Genomic DNA, 24,820 nt, shown 5'->3' on the forward strand with positions numbered 1-24,820 from the left:
CATTATGGCTGGCTACCAGCACCTCTCCTGTTTCTGCCTTTCCACTCTGATTAACTTATACCACCCGAGTAAAAGTGAAAAAGACCAACAGGGTCTCTTCTCTCTGTTGCTGGAAGCATTTGTACCATGAAAAAAGTACATCCAAGTTGAATAAGACAGCCAAAGAGAATAATAATTGTTGCCTCTACTTCAACCTTCCTTTTCTAGATATTTTGAAGTATTCAATGGGAGATAGCTTTTCAATACAGATTAATTATTGTTCCATCTAGAATACTTATGGAAAATCATGAGCAACTGCTAAGTCTTCCTGAAATTAAAACAGGAGTAAAGACATTTCCTTTGGAGTAGGAGGAATTAAAAAGACATAAGGGAAAACAATCTGATAACTAGGCTCTACTGGAAGAAAAATTCAAGATTTCGAACATGAGTTTTTAATTAGTAATGTATAATAATGTCCAGCAGCAGATGGATGAATTAGATGACCTATCACTCGTCCCCAAAGCCACCATGATGAGGGTAAACAAAGAGGGCCAAGTTCATGACTCCTCTCTTTCTAGTATCTCAAAATCAGTACTCTGGGAAGAGCGACATATGCCCCGGCTCACAGAAGGGCTCGAAAAGTGATTGGCTCGCCAAGCAGAGAGATAATTTTTAAAAACTTTATATCAGCATGTAACAGTCATATAAAGAAGTACCAATCGTAAGTACACAGCTCACATCCACATAATCAGCACTGGATCAAGAAATAAAGGATTCCTATCACTCCAGAAACCCTCTCGCGTGCCCTTCTAAATACTCTCTCTCCCAAGAGTTACTTCTATCCTGATTATAATACCATAGATTAGCTTTGTCCAGTTTTGTAACAATTATGATGTGCACTTTTTTTGTCTGATTCTTTCAGCCAACATTATGTTTTATTGTGTGTAAATGCAATGTGTTCACTGATATTCATTAGTAAGTGCTGAAGGAGAAAGCTGGCCAGAGGAGCAGTCAAGGGTGTTGCCCAGGGGAGGGGTTACTGGGCAGGCAGCTGAGGGAGAAAGGAGTGGAGGAGAGCACAGTACTGGGTTTGGAAACAGGAAGAAAGTTCCTAACGGGGGACTGGAATTACAGGGAAGCAAGTGCAGGCTGCACTCGCCCAGAACAGTGTGAGAACATGAACTAAGACAAGAGGATAAAAAAATTGTTATTTATTCATAATTTTACATATACTCAGGAGCCACACAATCCCTTAGAAAATTAAAACTCTGAAACTCTTTTAGAAAATTTCATCCCTTGAGCTCAAATACAATCTTTCTAAAAAATTTTGATGTTATCTCATCAATCTTAGCATTTTGTTTGGCTGTGTCATTTACAAAATGATCAGGAAATAAAACAGCCACTCACTGATCCTCTCCTATGAGATTAACATGCTGCTAGATCGTCAAGAACACCAAAGAAACTAATACAAGCCTCACCTTTCAAAATAATATGTTAAAGACAAGAACAGCACCCACAAAACTAATGAAGAATTATAATAAAATATGCGATAAAGTACAGAATTGTACAGTACTGACTATAAGCAACACTCATAGTTCGGGTATGAAAGAAGAATAGAAGACCTAGAGGAGAAGGGACACTGCAGGAGGGAGGTCAGCAAAAGCAGAGGCCTGATGGTGCAGAGTGGGCGATGGGTGAGCAGGGATCTCAAGGAGGCTGCAGACCAGACTTCATCTGTGAGGCGACACTGAGGATAAGCCTTACTGGACTGGAGGGTAGACAGAGAGGATGGTGAGGAACTGAGCTCCATAACAGGTAAGGGGAGGGAAGGGGGAGGCGGGGTGGATAACAGAGGAACCCTCCAAGTCAGGCAGAGACATTTACCCTTAGGAAGCAGACAGTAGGGAAGCGCTTCAGATTTCTGCATAGGAAAGAGAAATGTCGAATGCGATTGTAGTGGTTTCTGTGGGGCTCGGCTTGCAGCCCTCTTCAGCGCCAACACACCCATCCCTCAGCTGCAGCTCCACCGTCGTGTCCTTTTTTGGAAAGAGCCCTTGGCTGTAGGGACAGCCTCCCCACAGTTTATGCCTTTATTCAGGGGGGTGACCTGCTCAGAGCCAGGCATCTGAGGAGGCAGAAAAGGAGAGACTTATATGGTGGTGACAGACCGAAGGATAATCACGCAGGAGATTAAATTAGAGGGTCTTTGAAATGGATCGCATCAGCAGCCTCTCAGAAAAATTAAGGGAGTATAAGGTCCTGGCCCTTTGCCTTGATTTGCCACAACTATGAAGGCCCATTCCATCTCTAGAGCACTCTGTAGGATCAGCTGAAGCTTCAGGTACAACTTCACTGCAGGTCAACTTCTCTCTCTGCCCAGCCCTACCTTCCTCACTTCCTTGCAGGTTTATCTCCTGAATCACTCACCAATAAACTTTCATGCAACTCTGCCTCCAAGTCTGTTTTTAGGGAACCACCTAACACTGTGCTTAAAGGGCCTATAGGTTAAGCCGCAGAATGTAGGAGGTACTGAAAGAAGGAACACATGAATCAGAGGGACCCAGAAAGGATATTATTTCAAGGCCCTTCACTACTTCATATCAGGATAGGAAAACAGCAACAAAGAGGGAAAGGAAGGAGACGAAAGCAGCAGCCATTATGATGAAAACTCTACAGTGGTGACGGATTACTTAAGAGAGAGGAGTCTCACATAACATGACCCTGGCAGAGACATCCTGATTTCTCTCAGTCAATGAAAATAATGTTAACCTTGAATGCAATGGGATAATTATTTGGGGGCATTTAAAACAGGATTTGGTTTTAGTCATGTTGAGTTGGAGATAGTAGCGGTACATTCAGTAAGAATTATATCAAGTCATCTGAATTTGGGGGCTGAAATAGTCAAGGCTAAAGATATGGATTGGGAAATCAGCAGAGGGGTGACAGCTGATACCACAGGGTAGATGAACTCTGGTGTGGAAGAGAGTCAAGCTCATGGCTCTATGGGATACCCAAGGGAAGTAGAAAGAGGAGGAAGCTTCCACAGAGAAGAGAGGGGACTTCAGGATGCAGGTTTAACTAAAAATACAACACGGGATGGCCAGTTAAATATTGCAGGGGTAATATAATTCTTCAGTGGTAGCTGCAAACAGTGTCAAATTACAAAAGGTGTTAAAGATGACCAAAAATGTGAAAAGGTCATGGGATTTTGCTAAGTGGAAGTCACTTGTGATCTTTAAGGGAAAATATTTTAGTTTTTATTTGGAAAATTCTTTAAAAGGTTGATTAATTCCTATGTTTGAATTACTGTGTGTGCTTTCTTAATTTCTGCTCAAATTATGCTTTTACCAAAATTATCTCAAAGGGAGGAATTTCATTGCCCTTCAACAGAAAGGGTAAATGTTCAGCATTAGAAGCCCTCCTCCTCCTACTGAGGGAAGGTTAATATTCCTCAAAAAGCTGGAAGCTCTCAAAAGACTGGTTGTCTACATTAATATATGCATTATAAATGACCATTTCAAACCTTTAAAAAATGTTTTCTCTCTCTTCTCAAAGGGCCACAAATTGCTTACAGTGATTACATGAAATCAGGGGGTGTACAGCAATTAAAAAGAATACAGTTTCCTACATGTTTATTTCTATGAAATTAAAAAAAAAATCACACTCACCAGGGAAATGAAAAACGTGAATCACACTTATTATCTAAAATAAGCTTTTCATTTGCAGGGATGTATCTCTGTATATATTCATGTGCATATATACAGAAAGGACTGTATCCTGAAAATATTGGCATTTAGAGAAAGCTTACTAGATATCCTTTAGATCACCCATGCATAACAAATCACCTCAGTTACTTCCTTGTAAACAAAGAAAAATAAACATTCTTCATAAGAAAAGCCTATAGGTTTGAAAATCTCAGCTCTTGACTGTCATCTCAAATTTGCTTTTGTCTTATACCTCATCTCTGAAATTTAAAAGACCATGTACTGCCCTCCAAAGACACATAAAGCTTCCACTAACAACTCCATGCACAGACCAATGCAATGTATCACCGTACTTAAGGATTTGCCTAGATGTTTTATGAAGCCCAAAGCAATACACAGCTTAATCAAATCATTAAAATAATATACCCATATATTTCCTCGGTCATATTTTTGTTTCAAATACAGCAATATGTAAAATAAAATGGCAACAAATGAAAAGTTTGTGTCACAAAGTATATTTTCTCACCCTGTAGCTAAGCTATCAGAGATCTCCGATTCTAAAAACTTTCAAGCATGCATTTAAAAACAAAATTGTGAAGCTTACAGTCAAGATAGCACAGTAGGTAAACACTTTGCTCACCTACTCCCAGTAAAACATCAAAATTACAATTAAACTATAGAAAATCCATCTATGAGAATCACCTGAAGTCCAGCTGAAAAGAAATCCTACAACTAAGGACATACAAGAGAAGCCACCTCGACACTGGTAGAAAGGGTAGAGATGCGGAACAGGCTGGTCCCACACCCACGTGTGGTGGTTAAAAATCGGGAGGGATATCTCAGCTGTGGAGGTCTCCTCTGAGGAGTAAGAGGTCCCAGTCCCACACTAAGTTGCCCAGCCCAGGGTTCCAGGAAGAGAAGTCCTCATAACTTCTAGCTGTGAAAACCAGCAGTGCTGGTGCCTGAGTGAGACAGAGGGAGGCTAGAGTCCCAGGTAATCTTCTTAAAAGGCCCACACAAGACTTACTCGCTGATGAACTCACTCTCTCTAAGCCACAGTGCTGGGGCAACAGCTTGAAAAGTGCCAGGGACACACGGAGAGAAACTGAGTTGTCAGGCTTCAGGGTGAGGAATGGAAGGGGAAATTTCTCCCAGACAGAAGTGCTGGCAGAATCCACGGTTCTTTTGATGAGCCCTCCCCATTCCTGGTGGTCAGACACAAGCATCCACCATATGAGTCTCCATCAACGTAGCTAACAACATTCACTCTGTCCTGGCAATTCCCTGAGATCCCAACCCACCCAGCTTACAGACTCCTGCAAGACACATCCAACAGCTTTACGATACAAACAACCTGTCTTGGCTCATGCTGTGAACTCTCCTAAAATCTCTTAAAGATTCACAAACCCCAAACAAACAGCATCTGGCCTCAACGTGCCCCATACCTCTTCCTGAGCAGCCTCAAGCCCAACACTAGTAGCAGCTGGCCTGGTTTCATGGCTTGGCCTCACACAGACACCTCAAAGCCAAGCAGAGCTGGCAACCATCTGCAGATCACTTCGTAGCTCATACCAGTTTGCTCCAGCAGGGCACGGGCAGTGGCTAACCTTGGTCCACACCAAAGCCCTTCCCAAGAGGCCCCAGAACCAATACACTCAGTGGTCAGCTTCAGACCACACCAGAGCACCTCAACAAAAGACACACCCAAAGGGTTAGCACTCAGCAGGCACCAGAGTCCTGCTAAAGTGAAACCTGATCAATGAGGTCAGCCCCTGCACAACAGTTCCTCTGCTATATAGTCACTGCCAGTCCTCACAGCCAATCAGCCTGAAGGCCAATCTTTCTCACTGATATACCAACAGCAATCAAGGATCAACTGGAATAGGAAGGCACACACAACCAAAACAAGTGACACATCTGCGGCACCCAGCCCAGGTAACCAGGGAATACTGGACTGCTGGACCCCACAGGACACCTGCTACATAAGGTCACTCTACCAAGACCGGGAAACATAGCAACTCTGCCTAATATGTAAAAATAATCAGGGAGGCAGCCAAAATGCGAAGACAAAGACACATGTTCCAAATAAAAGATCAGAACAAAGCTCCAGAAAAAGAACTAAACAAAATGGAGACAAGCAATCTACCAGATTCAGAGTTCGAAATACTGATTATGAGGATGCTCAACAATCTCAATGAGAACTTCAACAAAGAGGTAAGAAACACAAAAATGGAGACAGAAAACATAAAAAGAACCAGTCAGAAATGAAGACTACATTAGAGGGAACAACTGCAGATTAGATGAAGCAGAGGATCAAAACAGCAATTTGGAAGATAAGGTAGCAGAAAGCATCCAATCAGAAGAGCAAAAAGAAAAAAAGAATCCAAAAAAATTAGGACAGTTTAAGGGGCCTCTGGGATAACATCAAGCATACCAGCATTTGCATCACTGGGGTACCAGAGGAGAAGAGAGAGAACATGGAACTGAAAACCTATTTGAAGGAGTAATGACAGAAAACTTTCCTAACCTGGCGAAGGAAATAGACATATGAGCCCAGTAAGCGAAGAGTCCCAAACAAGATGAATCCAAAGAGGCGCACACCAAGACATATCACAACTAAAATGCCAAAGGTTAAACACAGAGAATCTTAAAAGCAGCAAGAGAAAAACAATTAGTTACCTACAAGGGAGCTCCCATTAGACTTGTCAGCTGATTTCTCGACAGAAACTTTGCAGAAAGAATTGGCACAAAATATTCAATGATGAAAAACAAGGACTTACAACTAAGATTACTCTACTCAGCAAAGCTATCATTTAGAATTGAAGGAGAGATAAAACAGTTTCTCAGACAAGAAAAAGCTAAAGGAGTTCATCACCACCAACCAGTATTACAAGTGTTAAAGGAACTACTTTAAAAAAAAGAGAAAAGAAAGATAAAATATATGAATGACAAAATGGCAATAACTACATATCTATCAATGATTACTTTTAACGTGATGGGTAAAATGCTCCCATCAAAAGACATCGGGTTGCTGAATGGATAAGAAAATGAGACCCTTACATATGTTGTCTATAAGAGACTCGCTTCAAATCAAAAGATACACACAGACTGAAAGTAAAAAGATAAAAAAAGATATTTCATGAAAATGGAAATGGAAAAAAAAAGCTGGGGTAACAATACTTATACCAGACAAAATACACTTTGAAATAAAGACTGTAACAAGAGACAAAGAAGGACTCAGTAATTTCCACTTCTTGGTATTTATCCAAAGAAACCTAAACACTAATTCAAAAAGACATACACGTGCATATGTTCGCTGCAGCATTTGCAACAGTCAAGATATGGAAGTAACCTGAATGTCCATTGATAGAGGAATGGATAAAGGAGAAGCGAGACATATATACAATAGAATAAAACTCAGCCATAAAAAAGAATGAAATCTGCAACAACATGGATGGACCTGGAGGGTATTATGAAAGACAAATACCATATGATTTCACTTACATGTGGAATTTAAAAAGCAAATAAATGAACAAACAAAACAGAAACAAATTTAGATATAGAGAACATTTTAATGATTGCCAGATAGGAGGGGTGTTGTGGGGATGGGTATAAAAGGGAAAGATTAAAAAGTACAAATTGGTAGGTACAAAATAGTCATGGAGAAAGAAAGTATAGCCCAGGGAATATAGTCCATAATATTGTAATAACTATGTGTGGTGTCTGATGGGTACCAGATTTATCGGAGTGATCACTTCCTAAGTTACAAAAAAAATAATAATAATAATAAAATGTCTAGTCACTATGTTGTACACTTGAAACTAATATAATATTGTATGTCAACTCTATTTGAAAAATAAAAAATTATTTTAAAAAAAGAAAATAAAATTGTGTAATAAGAACTGTACATTCATGTTTTTCCATTTTCAGTTTGATTTAGTTCCCCTTTTAGAGCAACACTTCAAAAATATTTTCTTTTGCAAGAATTATTCCACCATGTGTGGTATCAATAAGTTCTGTTATATTAATCACCTTATGAAACAGCAGGGTGTCTAGTATTTGGTTAATATATGCTCCCAAAATTTAATTGGTTATGGATGAATCCCTGCCAGGCAAGTTCTAATTGTTTTCTAACACATTCGTAATTCTGCTAGAGACGACTGCCTGTGTTTGGCCAAGAAAGGAAATCTGGAGCAGGAACTGAGTACTGGACTGCGGCTCTGGGCCAGTCAAGTAGCAAATCACCTAAGGGCTGAGTCTTAACCTCCGGGACCCTGCCTCTGGGAAGCAGCATGTCCTGGTGTTAAGAGCTGTGCTGAAGAGTCAAATAGACCTGGCTTTGAATCCATCCGGTAATCTATCCTGTGGGTTTACGATCTGCTGGTTAGATGTGTAAGTGTAGGGGTTGGGGGAGGCTTACTGGTTTCCTAAACCCCATCGACCATCTGCAACATTCCAAATGTATGAACATAAGAGGGGCAGATCCAAATCAACCCTGGAAGTCCCTGAGAGAGTGGAAATGTGTAACTGCTTCCCAAAAGGCTTACAAACTTTATAGTATAATTAAAATCATTTAGAAAGCAACGTCACAGATGACAATTTATGAATTGACCACTATGCACTTAAAACTTTTTTAAAAAAATTACCCAGGTCTTCTTAAGTAAAAACGAACAAACAAACGAATAACCAATCTACTGTTCATCAGGAAAACTGCCTCAAATTTCTGGGGGGGAAAAAAATGATGCCCCTACAGAAAATGAATCCTGGTCTTTATTAAGAAAAGTTGATGAACGTTAAGTACATCTAGAAACCAAGTTATCGTCATTAAAACTGACCCCTGCTGCTGGTTCCTGCCCACACTAGCTCCAAACTTCAGGATAGAAAGGAGTGTCAGCTCACAGATGACAGAACCACTGCCAAGTTCTTGCTTATTATTTCCTTTAATTCTTTTTCTTGGGTCCTCATCAAATTCCTAGGACTTTAAAAAAAAAGTGCTATCATCAATTCAATTCTTATGAGTATACTGAGGCCTTGACTGAGATGGCATGTGTCCAAAAATCATAAATGTCCTACACTAACTTTCTACTTCTAAACTTTTCCCATGATAAAATATATGGTACATTTTCTCCACATATGGTATTAATTTGCTTTTAAAAAAAATAAAATGAGAATTATTTGATGGTCTTTTGAAGAGTTCCACCACATTCCAAAATGTCATAGGAAAGTAAAAAAATACAGAGAAACCTAAATGACGTTATCTTTTTGGCACATCCCACCAAGATCAGATATATTCTGTGATGAGAGCTGCATTTTAAAGATTTGATTCACGCCAGATCTCTATCTTCTCTACAGTAATGACTCCCATGACTTTCACTCCAGGCCTGAACTCTCCTGATCTTCGTAGTTCTAATGACTTACTGAGCTCTCTAGGTCTCAAATTTGTTCTTCTGTATAACAAAGAAAGCAGATTACATAATCACTAAAGTTCTTCTCAGCTCAAATTTGTATAATCTAGTGATTTCTACTGGGATAAATGGCTAGCATCTCAAGTTCAGCATATGTAATATCTATTCAAACATTTTGACCCTAAAACTGCTGCCGCTTCTGGCTTCCTTGTTTCTGTAAATGATTCTATCAACCTCGAACTCACCCTTGCTTAAGACCCTCAAATGATTCTCAGCTCCTTACCAATCCCCCTTGACTAGACACATTCTTCCTTTTCAGCATCTTATTCTATCTCTTCTTTCTCACGCTTCATGACATTCTCTTATAGATCTCAGGTCTCTTGGTTTATCCCTCACCAATGATCCCAGATGCCCTGGCAACATTAGTGATCCAGTATCAACAATGAAACTGACGTCATAGTAACAAATGCAGGAGTAACCAAAAAAAAAAAACAGGACTCCTAGAAACTACGATCGAGTTTGCACAGAACAACATCCAGGTTTTTTTAATAGAATAACAATGAACACAAGAACAGCTGGAGTTTTCATCAGAAAACATTTAGGTGCAACCTACACACCCCACTGTCAAGAGCTTTAACTTCCTCTATGCCAGCCAAACTGGTGTTGGAGAGGAAGTGGTATTTCCTACCTCAGTCAGCTACCCTAGTGGGCATGCCTTTCTCTGTTCATTTCTCCTTGATTGAATCCTACCTACCTATTTGCTATGATCATAATGTTTGTGCATGCACCCTCCAATTCATATGCTGTAATTCCAACCCTTAAAGGTGATGGTGTTAGTAGGTGGGGCCCTTGGGAGGTGATTAGGTCATGAGGTGCTGCCCTCAAGAATAGAATTAATGCTCTTTAAAAAAAAAAAAAATCCCACAAACCTCTCTAATCTCTTTCACCATGTGAGAATATAAGAAGAAATCTTGAGACCTGTCCTTCACCCAACCATCCTAGCACCCTGATCTTGGACTTCCAGCCTCCAGAAATGTGAGCAATAAATTTCTGCTGTTTATAAGATACCCAATCTCTGGTGTTCAGTACAGCATCTGAACTGACTATGACACTCATTTAAGCTCAGCCCAAGACCCTTCTCTTCCATAGCCTTACCAGAGATCTCTCTCTCTTTTAATTCAAAAACTACTATGGCCCTTTTCATTACTGCTTAAATTCCATGAAAACATGAACTGGACTCTGGGTTAGTTCCATTTTGGTGGCAGTAGGGAAAGAGCTGAGATGTGAGTAGTCAATGCTTGCTTCACACTACAGCCCTCAGAAAATGAAGTCTCAAGAGTTACCAATAGTTTACAGATGAATACAAATGACCACATCATAAAGTATAATGTAGTGAGCGCTCAAAGATAAGTGTACAAACAAAAAACAACAACAAAATAAGCAAGCAAAAAAGAGCACAAAAAGAAAAAGATTATTTCTGTGAAAGCCAGAAAGGTTTCAGGGAAAAGAAAGCACTTTAACTGGTCTTAAAAGAGGGTCATAGGAGAGTTGGGAACGGGTTAGGAGGACTCAGGCTTGCAAAGGGCAAGGGACAGTCCTTTCTCCAAGATACAGTCATCTTTCTCCAAGATGGAGTCATAAAGTTCAACCTGTCGGTTGCCATTTACGATCAGCTTCTTGGCTGTGTAAGCTAGACTGTGAGTTTTTGCTCGAATTGGGTTATTTTATCTCACTGAACAAATAGTAGGTTGTGATTAGAGCTGTCCATCAAAAACTGACAGCAGTGACATACAGCTTCAAAAGGATTTTTAGTGTAGACTTCTAGGATGTCTCTTTTCCTCCTTCCAAGAGGCCAGGGTGGGCCAGCCCCGCACACGAGGCTCCTCACTCCATGACTCACCTTCCTGGAATGACAAAGGCTATGAGAGCACGAGCAGCAACATTGTTAACTTGAAGACTTAACTTCTGACAAGTAACCGGAATGATGATTTCCTTTTTAATTCTGATGTAAAATGTGACCCGCGTTTTAATAGGACAGGACGGGGAGCACCAACAGGAGACCCTCAAAATCTTCCTTCCTTCTGACTACAACATCGCTCAGGTGCCACCTCTTCCGTCATTATTTTAAAGGCCCTCTGACTTACCAACAGTTTCCCCCTCACTCTTTCCCTTCAAGAGATCCCCCTTGACTAGACACATTCTTTTTGTAATCCTAGTCCTTTAATTCAATCGATAGCATGTTTATCTTTCTTCACTAATAAATTTTTTAATCCACTAAAATTTAAGATCTTTGAAAACGGGAAGTATCCATTTATATACTCAACAAAATAAGTTTATTTCTGATAATAAAAGTAACACAAGTTTACAGAAATTTGAAAAATAAGAAATATATAAAGATTTTCATAGATTTTTTAATTTAATAATTGATTTAGTATTGGTAATTATTTAATAATTATTTATTATTATAATTAAATAATTATAATTTTTATTATTATTAATAAAGATTTCATCATCTAGTTGTTAACATATTAGCTTTTTTCTATTTTTAGCTAAGCATATATATTAATAAAATTAGGTGAAATTTTATTTGAGGTACAATTTATAAACCATAAAACATGCCCACTATAAGTATAAAATTGGATTTTTAATAAATCTGAAAAGTTCCACAGCTATTACCATAACTCAGATTTGTCCAACTAAAGAACAATCCAGCCTGCAACAATTTCACTTCAGCAGAGAGTGGTGACAATTTATAGTCAATCTCCACTCCTAACCCCATCCCAAGGTAACCACTGATCTGCTTTCTGTCTTTACTGATTTGCCTTTACTGGGAATTTTATGTACATACACAAGGTTTATTTAACTAAGCATAATGTTTTTGCGGTTCAAACATGTTGAAGCATGTTATCAGTAGTGCTCTCCTTGTTATTGCTATATGGATATTCATCATTTTGTTTATCAATTCAACAGTTGATGGGCATTCATTGTGTTTCCTGATTTGGGCTACTCTGCACAGTAATGTTAGGCACATTCACATACATGTCTTTGTGGGGAACCATGTTTTCTTTCCTCCCGGGCAGATGACACCCAAGAGTGGAAACACTGGGTTGTATGGTAATTTAATATTCCATTTTTAAAAGAACTGTCAACATATTTTACAAAGCACCTGTACCAATTGATATTCCCACCAGTAATGTATCAGAGTTCCAATCACTCCACATCCTTCTCAACCTTGATATTATTGGTCTTTGCAATTATAGCCTTTGTACTGGGTGTATAGTCATCTCTCACTGTGGTTTTCATTTTCATTTCCTTTAAGTTAAGCATCATTTCATGGGCTTATTAGCCATTCATATGTCTTCTTTGGTGACAATTTAAATTGTTTTCCCATTTAAAAAATTTGGGAGGAGGGAATCTTCTGATTATTGAGTTTTAGATCTCTTTATATATTTTAGATACTTCAGATATAAATCCTTTATTAGATATATTATTTGGGTATATTTACCAATTTGTGGCTGATCTGAAAATGTCTTTAGCCTTTATTTTTAAAGGATAGTTTTGGTGGATGGGGAAGTTTCGGGTGGATAGCTTGTTTTGTTTTGTTAGTAAGCATTTTGGAAATGTCATTACATTGCTTTTTTGCCTCCACTGGTTTGGATGAGAGGTTAGATCTTAAAACTATCTTTTTTTACCTCCTGCATGTAATGAGTAGCTTTACTCCTACTGATTTCAAAATTTTCTCTTTGTCTTTGTCTTTCAACAAGGAGACAACAATGAATTTAGGTTTGGGTCTCTTTATGTTTCTCCTAATTTTAGTTCATTTATCTTCTTTGATTAATACATTAATCATATTTTCCAATAAATTTAGTAAGTTTGTGGCATTATTTATTCAAATATGTTTTTGTCCCTTTCCCTCTCTCTCCTCTCTTTCTGGGACTATCAAATTCCTTTATTTGTTTCCATATACATATCTGTTTCTTTAAATGAAGATTAAAAAAATCTCCTGGTTTAATATCTTCCTTGAGTGTTCCTTAAACATTCAAGGATATTTACCTCAATCGAGAGCTTGAAGATATATGACACTAAGTCCTGTCAGTGGTTATGAATTAATTACTGCTCACAGTTTGTCATCCTCTGACTTTCTACATTACTATGTAGTACATAGTTTAGGCAGCAAAACAATATAACAGCTTTTCAAAAACTGAGAAGTACAAAAATATACCAATGAATTGCATTTTTACACAGCAACTTATAGTAGCTATAATAATTACTACAATGACAAGCAATTTATATGTAGATTATGAATTCCCATCACTTTTCTAAATTAGTTAAGAAATTTTGAATGGAAGAGGTCTATCATCTTTGGAACAAACGCCTCAGTTAAAAGACCCCACTTAAAATCCTAACTTAACTGTTTATTAGGCAATTATTCGACACAAGACAATTTATTTCTCTCTGGGCCTCAATTTCCTCATCTATAATTTGGAGATATTGACACCTATATAAAACATAGGATTATTGTGAGAATTAAATGAGGGAAGATTTGCAAAAGATTAGCACAGTAGGTATTGAAAAAGCCCATGGAGATTTGTAGCCAGTTAAAATGCCTTCAGATTAGAACTACTTACATTGTCTTTCTAAAACTGTTTTAAATGTAAATGTATCATAGCTTAATTTATATTTCCAAAAAAGTATTTATTTCCAAATATAATTTGAAATTTATATTTCCAAGTAAAAAAGGATAAAATATAATATAAAATTTTTACGAACTTAAAGCAGACAAGAAATCAATCACTTGATTTAAAAAACTTTATTCTTTAAAATTAAAGACGAAAAAGAAAACATGATTTTCATAGTTTTTGAGGTCGCATCATCTAACAGCTTAAAAATTTTTGTTGATATCAATTGGCAGACACCCATCAAATTACTCAGACTTACAAAGAATAACAATTTTGGCAATTTACATAAGCTTATTTAGAATCAAAGTCTAGACTCATGGATTTTTATCTCCCATTTGCAAAATTTTTGTCTGTCAATTGTCAAATACTCTGAAGCAATTCATGTTAATTTTTTCAGTGACAGACAAAAAGGATTATTAATAGAGGGTTCAAAAGAAATATTTTAAACACAGTAAATGTACATCACATTACAGCATGTATGAAGAATACTGATGATGCAATTATCCAGGTAAAGATTCATGCTGATATTATTATTTTAATCATGAAGCTCTAAGATCAGATAGTCTAACCCCTTCATTTCCATGATGAAGAAACTGAAGAAAAATATGTTAAGTGACTCACTAATAATCACATAGCTAGTAGCACAGTCTCTGTCAAGACTCAGATTTTCCCTACTTGCTGCATGGTGCTCATCTCTCTGCTTCTTAGTAGCCTAAGAAGACTCTATATACAACTTCGATCATATAGGTTCCTGTGTCAACTGTAATGCAGTGCAGTAGAATAAAAAGAAATAATTTGGACTTTATTCCCTCACGTATTCATTCTCTCACACATTCAATATGTATCGAGTGGCTATCATGTGTCAGGCACTGTTCTGGACACCGGGTAGAAGACCCATGCTGAGCTACACATCTGCCACTGAATTATCTGTGTGACTTGGGACAAAAATTTCTTCATATCCTAGCTTCTTAATTACTAAAATGAAGATAATAATATCAACCTTCCTCACGATGTTGAAAGATTAAATGAGATTATGTACTTGAAAGTGCCAAGTAAGGTCCCCAATATAGGCACAACTGACCTATTATCTCAATCACACCACCATATAAACAACTGCCACATGAATGTCAGATCTCAAATTTAACACGTCCAGATTGAATTTACTATCTTTCCCTTCCTATGCCCGCCCCCATCCAGTAGCCCCTTTCCTATTATTGGCTCTACTATCTACCCAATCACTCTAGCTAGAATCCTGGAAGTCATTCTGAATATCTCCACCTCTATCAAGCTCCATGCCCAGTCAAACACCAAGTCACCAAGCGTTCCTCTTAAGTCCCTCCCAAACACATTTATCTATCTCTCTCTACTGCCATAGCCTTTTGACAGGCCCTCGCCATTTTTTTCCTTTAAATAATTCAATACCATTTAGCCCCTACACTAGCTGCATGATCTGAACTAAATAAGGAGATTCAATAAAAATGTTGAAGGGTGAGACTCCCCTGTAACCCCCGTCTCTTACTCAATCCCATGATGTAGGCAGCAAACTTAAGTCCTCTAGGCAGGAGATTAAATAAATCCTTTCTGTGGAAACTTAAGCCTCTTCCAGTAAAAGATCCCCACACTGATGTCTGAGGGGCTATAAGGGAAAAAACTGGTTAACCCACTCCCCTCACCCTACCATGACGCCTACCAACCAACACTCCCTGCACAAGCACTCAGATTCCCGTAATCACATTAGTGTCTCAGCTCCTAAATATGAGTTAACAATCAAGATCTCCAAGCAGCGGAAGGATGCTTCCAATAAGAAAGCAAGCAAAACAGACAAGCAGAAAAAATGGAACAGATAATACAGAAGAAAGTTAAAAGGAACTATATCGCTTATCCTCAAAGAGATAAGAGATGACAACTTTTTGATCTATGGAGAATTTTCCTTGACATTACCATCCAAATGTCCTGAATTCTTTTCTTGTTAATGCATTTTTTTATTTCCAAGAAATCCTAGTTACTCTTTGATTGTTTCTATTTTATGGCCTCATTTTTATATTTAATGGATGCAATATTCCATTAAATATAAAAATATAATTCATGAGGTTAGTAGTATTTGCATCCTCCTTTTACAGATGAGGAAACAAAGGCACAAAAAATTCGACAGACTTGCTCAAAATCACACACTCAGGCAGGAGTAGAAGCCAAATTTAAAATCAGGCAGACAAGCTTTAAGAGCCCAGGCTCTAAACCACAAGTGAAACTAACTTGCTGATTGGTCATTGGTCATTCATCCAACTTGTTAAAGTCAACTACAAAAGTCAAACATGCAGTATAAGTGCCACCAAGTATGCAACTGAGAGATCCCTAGACAAAATAATCTCTAAAATCTGACTTAGCTCCCAAATTAGCTCATATAGGGTTCATATATCTCAAACAATGATGACACAATAGTGCCTTAAAAAACGTTTGCCAATAACAGAGTTAAATTCCAAAATGTCTAAGCTGAGCATAAGATTACCGAATCCTAAAGAGTTATTAAAGACCCTTGAAAGAAACCCAATTTAACCTGTCACCCACTGCATAGGTCAGATGTTGCATTAGCAGAGGGGAAAGGCTCATTAAAAATTGTGCTTATAATTGACTTGTTAATTTAGAAATCATTACAAGATGAAGAACAATTCACAACATTGATGAATATAAAGAGGGGAACATATGGCAGCCCTCTCTCCCCCATCCCCAGCACTGGTTCTATTACAGAAAGAGTTCATGCTTCTGGATTCCCTATTCCCATGTGTGCCCGCCTTCACAATTCAGCTTCCAGGAACCCAAAAGAGAGATTCCAGGTCAGGGAAGAAGGAGGGAATGGAAGACGTGACTTTTCTTTAGCAGATTCCCTCTCTCACCAGAAAAGTGATAGAGGTAAGATGTGTCTTGGCATCTAGACATTTGGAATTCAGAAGTCATCTTGTCAAAGAAAGGATGTTATAAAGATATTTCGATTCTATTTGATTGTAAGAGCTATGTAATTATTTGACTGCATACCTGGGGCGGGGTAGGGGTGAAGACTCCTGTGGAACAGCATAAGACCACAATCGTGATTTACAACATTCTGTCTTTGAGTAAATGCGTTTGAAGTCTCAACAATCAATATACAGAATTGTGGAAGCAGACCTTTGTCATTTCACATCTACCTAGTAGCCTTAGGGATCTCCATTCTATCAGTTCTCCCTGCTTCCAACCCCAGACTATCAATGCCTTGATCATATTCACTGCCCTGACAGAAATAATCTCTCTTAAAATAAGCCTACAGTTCATGAGTATTCAATCATCCAGGAAAGTGATACTTTTTTAAAAACAAAAATTCATAACAACAACAAAAGAGCCAAGGTAGACAGAAAGAAGAACAAATCACCTTGAAGAAGGCTAATACATTCACTCATTTGTCTAATATATATGCACGAAATAAAAAGAAAACAATGAAGAGTGTGATCAAAACCACCGTGTAGTACATTTTTCTTCTAAGTTTTCCAAGGTGCAATGCAGGTCCCCATCCACAATTACCTATAAATCTCTCTGTGAAATAGAAAGGAATAAATGCCTGTAGTGAGTTGAATAGTACCCCCTCCCCCCAAATTCATGACCACTCAGAAACTCAGGGTGTGACCTTATTTGTACATAGGGTCTTTATATACATAATTAACTAAGTTAGGATGAAGATATACTACATTAAGGGAAGCCATAAATCCAGCAACTGTTGTCCCTATAAGAACAAGAGAAGATACACAGGAAGAAGGCTATGTGAAGTCAGAGACAAAGACTGGAATGATGCAGCAACAAACCAAGGAACACCAAGGATTGCTGGGAGCCACCGGATGCCAGGAAGAGGCAAGAAAGAATTCTTCCCTAGATCCTTCAGAGGGACCACACCCTGCCGATACCTTCATTTTGGATTTCAAGCCTCCAGAATTGAGAGAGAAATTTCTGTTCTTTAAGCCACCAAGTTTGTGGTAATTTATTATAGCAGCCCTAGGGAAGTAATACAATACCCCAAACATGAAATGCAAAAAATGAAACTCAGATTGGTTAAGTACCAATTGAAATACAACTCACATATCAACTTAACAAGCAATTATATCAGACAGCTACAAGGAAAAAGAATTGTGTGGTTAAAAAAAACAACAAAAATAAAGAGGCTGTGACATAAGACGAACGTGATTAAGAAAATCAAATAGCAGTCAAACACCAAAATTTTTGAAGGAGCAATTAAAATCAGCCTTATTTTATATTTCATAACTTTTTCAAATTTATAAAAATAATATCAATAACAGATAATTTATATACTGAACTTACTGTACTATTAGAATACTGAATTATATGATTAAATTAAAATTACATAATTAACAATTAAAGGATCAATTATTCATTTTCCAGCAGTTCAACTGTTTCCAAATAAAAGAGGTTGTTGCCTTTCTTTCTTAATTTCCTCTTTAACTCCTATCTACCTCTTCCTTCCTGGGTACCCCATTTTTATTAGAAATCTGAAGTGTTTCCCAAGAATTCAAGTAGAATAAACAGTGGGGGGAAAATAAACCTGAGAAATAAATCAAATAACAGATTCAGTTTCTGAAAAAGAGTGGAGAGAGGAAGACAGAGAAAAGCTGGGTAAAACATGAGTCCACTCAGACATGTATTGAAAAGAATACATTCGGATGATGAGTTCCATACGGCACGATTTACCGTTACAGGATTCTTTTTTTTTTTTTACATGCTTACTACTGTACCTTAGCTACACTACTGAGCCTAATTTTTCCTTTCCTGTTTTGAATCCTCCGTTGTCCTATCTAAATAGATGTTGTCCCACTATCTTTATTGAATATGCCTTCACTTTTATAAACTTTTCCTTACTTTTTTCCCCCCAAAAATTTTGCTTACTTTAATTTAATGGCAATAATGTAATATCTCACATGAAACAAATGTGCACTATAGTTTTCTACTTAAAATCTATCGTAATATAATGTTTAAGTGTGGGCTCTGGAGTACGAACGCCCAGGTTCAACTTTTAACTCTACCGCACACTATCTGTGACCTTGGGTGACTGGCTAAACCTTTACATGTCCAAATGTCTTCTCTTTAAACTAGAAATAATGAAAACGCACACCTTTGAGGGTTTCATAAGAATTAAATGACACTAGGCCCTGGTTGTGTATGTACAGTGTGTAAGCACATACTTGCCCACTGATAATGTTACTATTATAATTTTAAATTGTTCCATTAGATATTCAAGAATCCACAAAGGAGACAATTGGTTCCCTCACTTTCATTCCTTGTCTGGGAAAACCTTTGCTGAAAAAATGTTTGGACATCTAGAATATAATATCACAGAGTAAGATCATACACATTTTGAAGTTGTTTTAAAGCTGGGATATCCTAAGAAATTTCATCTACTCCATTTCAAACTTACCTCATGACTCTTTATCAGTACCACTGAAAACCATGACGATATCCTATAAGGATTTTAAACTAAAATAGAAAAGCTGGCCCTCAGCACTGCTACTTAATTTTTCTAAGCTGCCATCAAAGACAGAATGAGTTTCAAAGCACCTGAAGTTGAATTAAGCCATTAAGCACTCTAGCTCTAAGAGATAAAATTCAAAGTCCATCTTTGGACATAAATCTAGGTAAGATTAGAGTTGCTTACAAGTAGTTCCACTTTAGGTGAAAATTATATGTTAAAAACTAAATTCCCAAGTAAGCTTATAAATGGCAAGCAGCCACTTGAAAACTACTTTACTGTGCATAGCGCTTTCCTACTTTGAAATTTACCTGCTGTTGACATTTTGTGAATGAGGAAATCAACCAAAACAGCAGAAAAGAGGAAAACTAAAATTAAAGTGCTTCATCACAACTGAACAAGCCATGCTACTACCTCATCAATGTAAAACTGTAAAAATAAAGATATCCCAAGCATCTCCCACCTTCGTCCTAAATATTTCAAGCTCCTCCACTAGCTACACGGAGGAGTTACTGTGTACCAAGAAGTAACAGCAAAAGATTATGAGCAGTGGTGATAGCTTTTGCTTCCACACATAAATAGCAGAAAAATAAGATTATTAAAGGCAGGAATGAGAAGGCAAGAAAGGAACAAATAACCCAAACTGACTCAGAGATTAATTCTTCTTACTAGAGGGTCATTTATATCCATTAAAAATCACTCAGAAGTCAGATTTTATAAGGAAAACCTCAAAATATTTCATTCAAAAGAAAATGCAATGTTACTTTGTGATCAGTTCCTCCAGGTTTCAACAATTCTTGTACATTCTCTGATCTCCAGAGCAGTTGAAACTGAGTTTAAAGACTTCTTGGCATATCGAAACCACAATGCAGAGGTAGATAGTTCTCAGAGATGGCACAAACCAACTCTTATGTTCTAAGTAGGGTTACTTGAGCCCAAAGCCATTACGTGGAGTTATGAACTGAATCGTACCCCCCAAAATTCAGATGTTGAAGTCCTAAGCCCAGCACCTCAGATGTGACTATATCTGAAGACAGGAATTTCTCAGAGGCAATTAAGTTAAAGAGCGGTCATTAGCCTTGATCCAATATGACTGGCGTTCTTATAAGACAAGGAATCTGGACATAGATACAGAGGGAAGATGATGTGAAAACACAGGGAGAAGATGGCCATCTATAAGCCAAAGAGAGAGGCTTGAAACAGATCCTTCCCTCGTGGCCTTCAGAAAGAAGGCCCTGACACCTTGACCTTGAACTTCTAGCTTCAGAAGCATGAGACAGTATATTTCTGTTGTTTAAACCACTCAGTCTGTGGTACAATGGCCCCAGAAAACTAATACAGCTGACTCGCTTCATACTATATGGTAATAAAAACAAAGTCAGGATCAAAACTCAGCTTTCCAGACTCTAATATCCATGGGGCTTTCCACCTCACTACACTGCCTTGAAACTTAACTCCCTGTTTTCACTCAAAGTTCTATCCCACAAAAATCTTATACTTGTTCTACTTGTATAGGATCACACTAAATATGGCATAATATTGTTTATGCTGAACTCTTGTGAGCCACACTCCCACATCGCCAACAAGATAATAGCATATAGATGTCTCATGAATTCAAAATACCTAAAAGCCAAATAAACCACTCCTAAAAGTTAGCATGACACTATTTTGAAATCTAAGAAATCTAGGCACAAGTTCTAACTCCTTGGACAAGTCATATAACCTCTCTGAGCCTCAACTGCATATTTATAATACAGATTCTATAAATAATATAAATTCTATAGAAACAACTCTTCAATTTGATGTGAATATTAAATTGAATAATAGCCTTTTCAAACTGTAAAGTGTTGAAAGCAATTCTCCATGTGATCACAAACTATTTCTCTGGCAACATTTTTTTTTTACTAATTCAAACTCAAAACATTGATATTCTGCTCTCAAATCATCTATAACCAATAATTTACCTAGCTATGACAATTCTTTCTCTATACATCATTTTTTGTCACTGCTTTCTAATAAAAACCTCATAATTTCAAATCTACATTACTTTGAATGACTGATCGATCAGGTTCCAGGTTCCTCCTTATCTAATATATCTTAATATCATATTTATCTTCCTAATATACTCAGCTCAAAAGTCTTGAGAGAGGTCATCTAACCCACAGAACAAGCTCCAACCAACAGAGCCCTGCGATCTACAACACAACTCAATCCCGGGCTAATATTAAGCTTATCTCCAGACTTACCATTTACTTAAGTATGAACAGACAGATCATCAATAATTTCAGCTGGCCCTACTTGCTTTGTCCCTTGAACTTTCCAGTGATGGACACAACTGTCATAACAAGACTGATGATATTATTATAAACTTTCTCTTAACCTTGAATCTGGATCAGTACCAACAGCAAGGTTTGGATGGTTAATTCCAGTTCACACCCCCACATGCTTAGGGAGCATGCCTGCTGCCCAGTTTCATTTTCTTCCCACTTCTCCCAGGTGCAGTATCTCTGCCCCTTTCCTATTGCCTAACATACAGGATCTACCATAATAAAATTCAACAGCACTCTTAACTTTGCCTCTCTACATAGCTCAACTGGAACCCACTGCTCTATCTCAGCCAGTGGTTTCCAATCCCATTAGACCTAATATCTTCTTTATATAATACTTTATAAACATGCCTTTACTACTATGAAATGAAATTCCCAGATAATAGGATCTGTGTATACACATAATTTCAAATATTTATACACAGAATTCAAATATATATCTATATGTAAATGATATACAAAAAATAATGTATTTAAATATATAAACGGTCAGGCACAACTAACCTGGAAAACATAATAAAGAATAGTGCTCACATCTACATGTAGAACCAGAATGAACACAACCAGTACAAATGCAGACTGATGGAGAGTGTTACATTAACAACTTAACACAAGTAGCACTGTCACTAGTTATAAAACTTTCCAAAAACGGTGAACAAATTTTAGCAAAGTTTTAAACAAAACAAAATAAAATTTTCCTTTGACTTGCATTGCAGTTGTATTTCTGGAAAAGATGGTATGTATTAAATGTATGCAGAGCATACTTTGCATTTATATGCATAATAGTTGGGTCACAGCCTAAGACAAATATAAAAAGATTTTCCCCTGCATGAATGCCCAGTCAGACATTCAAACAGCTTATGGGACATGAGGATTGAGAAACTTTGTAAAGGAGCAGACAGTATATAGTTTAGGTTTTGCAAACCACACATTCTGTCGCAACCACTTGATTCGAAGAAAGCAGCCACAGACAATGCATAAATGACCGAGAGTGCTATGTTCAAGTAAAACTTTGTTTACAAAAACTGGCAGAGGATCTCAGACTTTAATTTGCCTACCTCTGTATTAAAGTGTCCAACATATTGCAGAATGCTTAGCAACTATCCACTAAATGCCAATTGCATGATCTAATTATTGTGATGACAAAAACACCTCCTATGGAGTAATAAACACCCCACCCCACAACACAGACCTGAGAACTTCTGACCTAAATATTCTTATTCACTACACTTGACAAAGGCATTGAGCCTTCTGGTCTCAGATCCTTTTCTATATCTGTTTGGAACGCAACTTGTCCTCAATCTACTCTTCACTGTTTACCTCCCTTATGTGTAGTGCCGTTCAAGACCCAGCGGACACCTTACCTCCCATAACAGTGGAGGAATTTCTTTAGAACTTGCAATTTTTTAGAAATGATTCGACATCAATATGTCACCTCATATTATTCCTCAAAATATTATCTACATGTTCAGTCTCTCACCTGGAAGGCAAATTCTTTAAGGGGAGACACTCTGTCTAATACTCTATCACATTTATAGACTCTAGCTCAATGATTTTCCTTAAGTCACTCAATAAAGATTATGATTACCGTGCTAGATGTTGAGGATAAAGCAGTAAACAATCAGACAAAGTCTCTGATCTCACTAAGATTATACACTAGTAGAGAGGAGTGGAAATAATTAATTTCAGATTCCAATAAGAACTATAAAGGAAATAAACATAGTGATGACATGGTGAGTAAAGAAGGGTAAGATGGTGGTCATCTAGCTGCTATATGATGGTCAAAGGAAACTTTTGGGAAAAGATGACACTAGAATTGCCATGCAGCATACAAAAAGAGCCAGGGAAGAGCCTTCCAGCCATGAGGAAAAGCATGTGTAAAATTCTTGACATAGGAAGTCTTGTGGCATGTTTGAGGAAAAACCAATCATACAGTACTTGAAACTTAGGCTTTTAAATAAGGAGTGACATTATATGATTTCAGTTTTTAAAAAGAGTGATTACAGAGTAGAGAAGGGATAGTATAAAAATAAAAGAGGAAGTGGAGAGTACAATTAAACTATTACAACAGTCCAAGCAAGAACTAATGATACCCTGGACTGGGGGTGGCAAGAAAGTAAAAGAAAGTAGACAATTTGAGATATCTTTTAGAAAATTTACAGGACTCATTCATGGGCTAGATTTAGGAAGGAGAAAGACTGCATGATGCTATTTCTAAAATGAGAAGAAAACAGTTTGAGTTATGGTGGGGGACCATGAATTCTATTTGGATATGTTAAGTTTGAAATGACTGTTATACAGTGATTGATTTTTAAAGGTTGAACCAGCCTTGCATTTCCAGAATAAGCCTCCCTTGGAAGTGATATATTATCTTTTTTATATATTACTGGATTCAAGAGGAAATGCCAGTTAGGCAGATGGATATATGAGAATGAAGACAAAGACAAGGTCTTAGCTAAAGAAAGGCAATGTAGGTCATCAGCTTATGGTTGCTATTTAAAGTCATGAAACAAATAAAATCATATGGAAAGAGTGCTGACTGGAGGAAAGAGGGCCTCCTCTGTGTCTTATAGAAGAAGCCAGTACAAGAGAAAGAGAAAAAGCTATTTACCTGGAAAAGTCGATGTCACAGAAGATAATGTTTCAATCACGTACAATTTGCTAAAATGATGAGTAAATTAAGACACAGAGGTGTCTACTTGATTTGGCAAGTAAGAGGGCATTGATGAACTTTACAAGAACATTTTCAGCTAAATGGGAATAATGGAAACCAAATTCAAGGGGTATAAAAAGGAGAATGAGAGGCGAGAAAAAAAAAACAAACAGAAATACTCCTCAAAAATAAATGTAAATCATAATGATAGTTGTGGAAGACAAAGCAGACCAATGACAGACTACATTTAGTTAACCAATACCGTAATAATATTATTTCAGTAAATCACTGATATTTATCTTGTTCAGTAAATCACTGATATTTGTCTTATGGATCAGTGATATTTATCTTGTTCAGTAAATCACTGATATTTATCTTATGGATCAGCAGAACGAGTACATATGGTTCTTTCAATGCAAAAATAAACTGAAGTCTTACGTCAAGATAATTTGTACCTTTAAAAATAGAGTAGAGGTAAAGCTATTAATATTACAAGTTCTGAATCTGAGCTGAGGAGTTTCCACTAATAAAAGAAGATACCTTATTCTTTTAGATTAGAGAAACTATGCAGGA

The 24,820-nt window shown here is 37.4% G+C and overlaps 1 protein-coding gene across 1 annotated transcript in view; it reads right to left on the reverse strand.

Annotated features, from left to right (window-relative positions):
* The window catches only part of CDK14 (cyclin dependent kinase 14), a 503,580-nt gene that overhangs the window by 316,203 nt on the left and 162,557 nt on the right, over positions 1 to 24,820 (reverse strand). The window lies entirely within an intron of this gene.

Source organism: Pteropus medius, unplaced genomic scaffold, assembly GCF_902729225.1.
Source record: "Pteropus medius unplaced genomic scaffold, Ma_sr-lr_union100, whole genome shotgun sequence".
In the NCBI taxonomy this organism is placed as follows: domain Eukaryota; kingdom Metazoa; phylum Chordata; class Mammalia; order Chiroptera; family Pteropodidae; genus Pteropus; species Pteropus medius.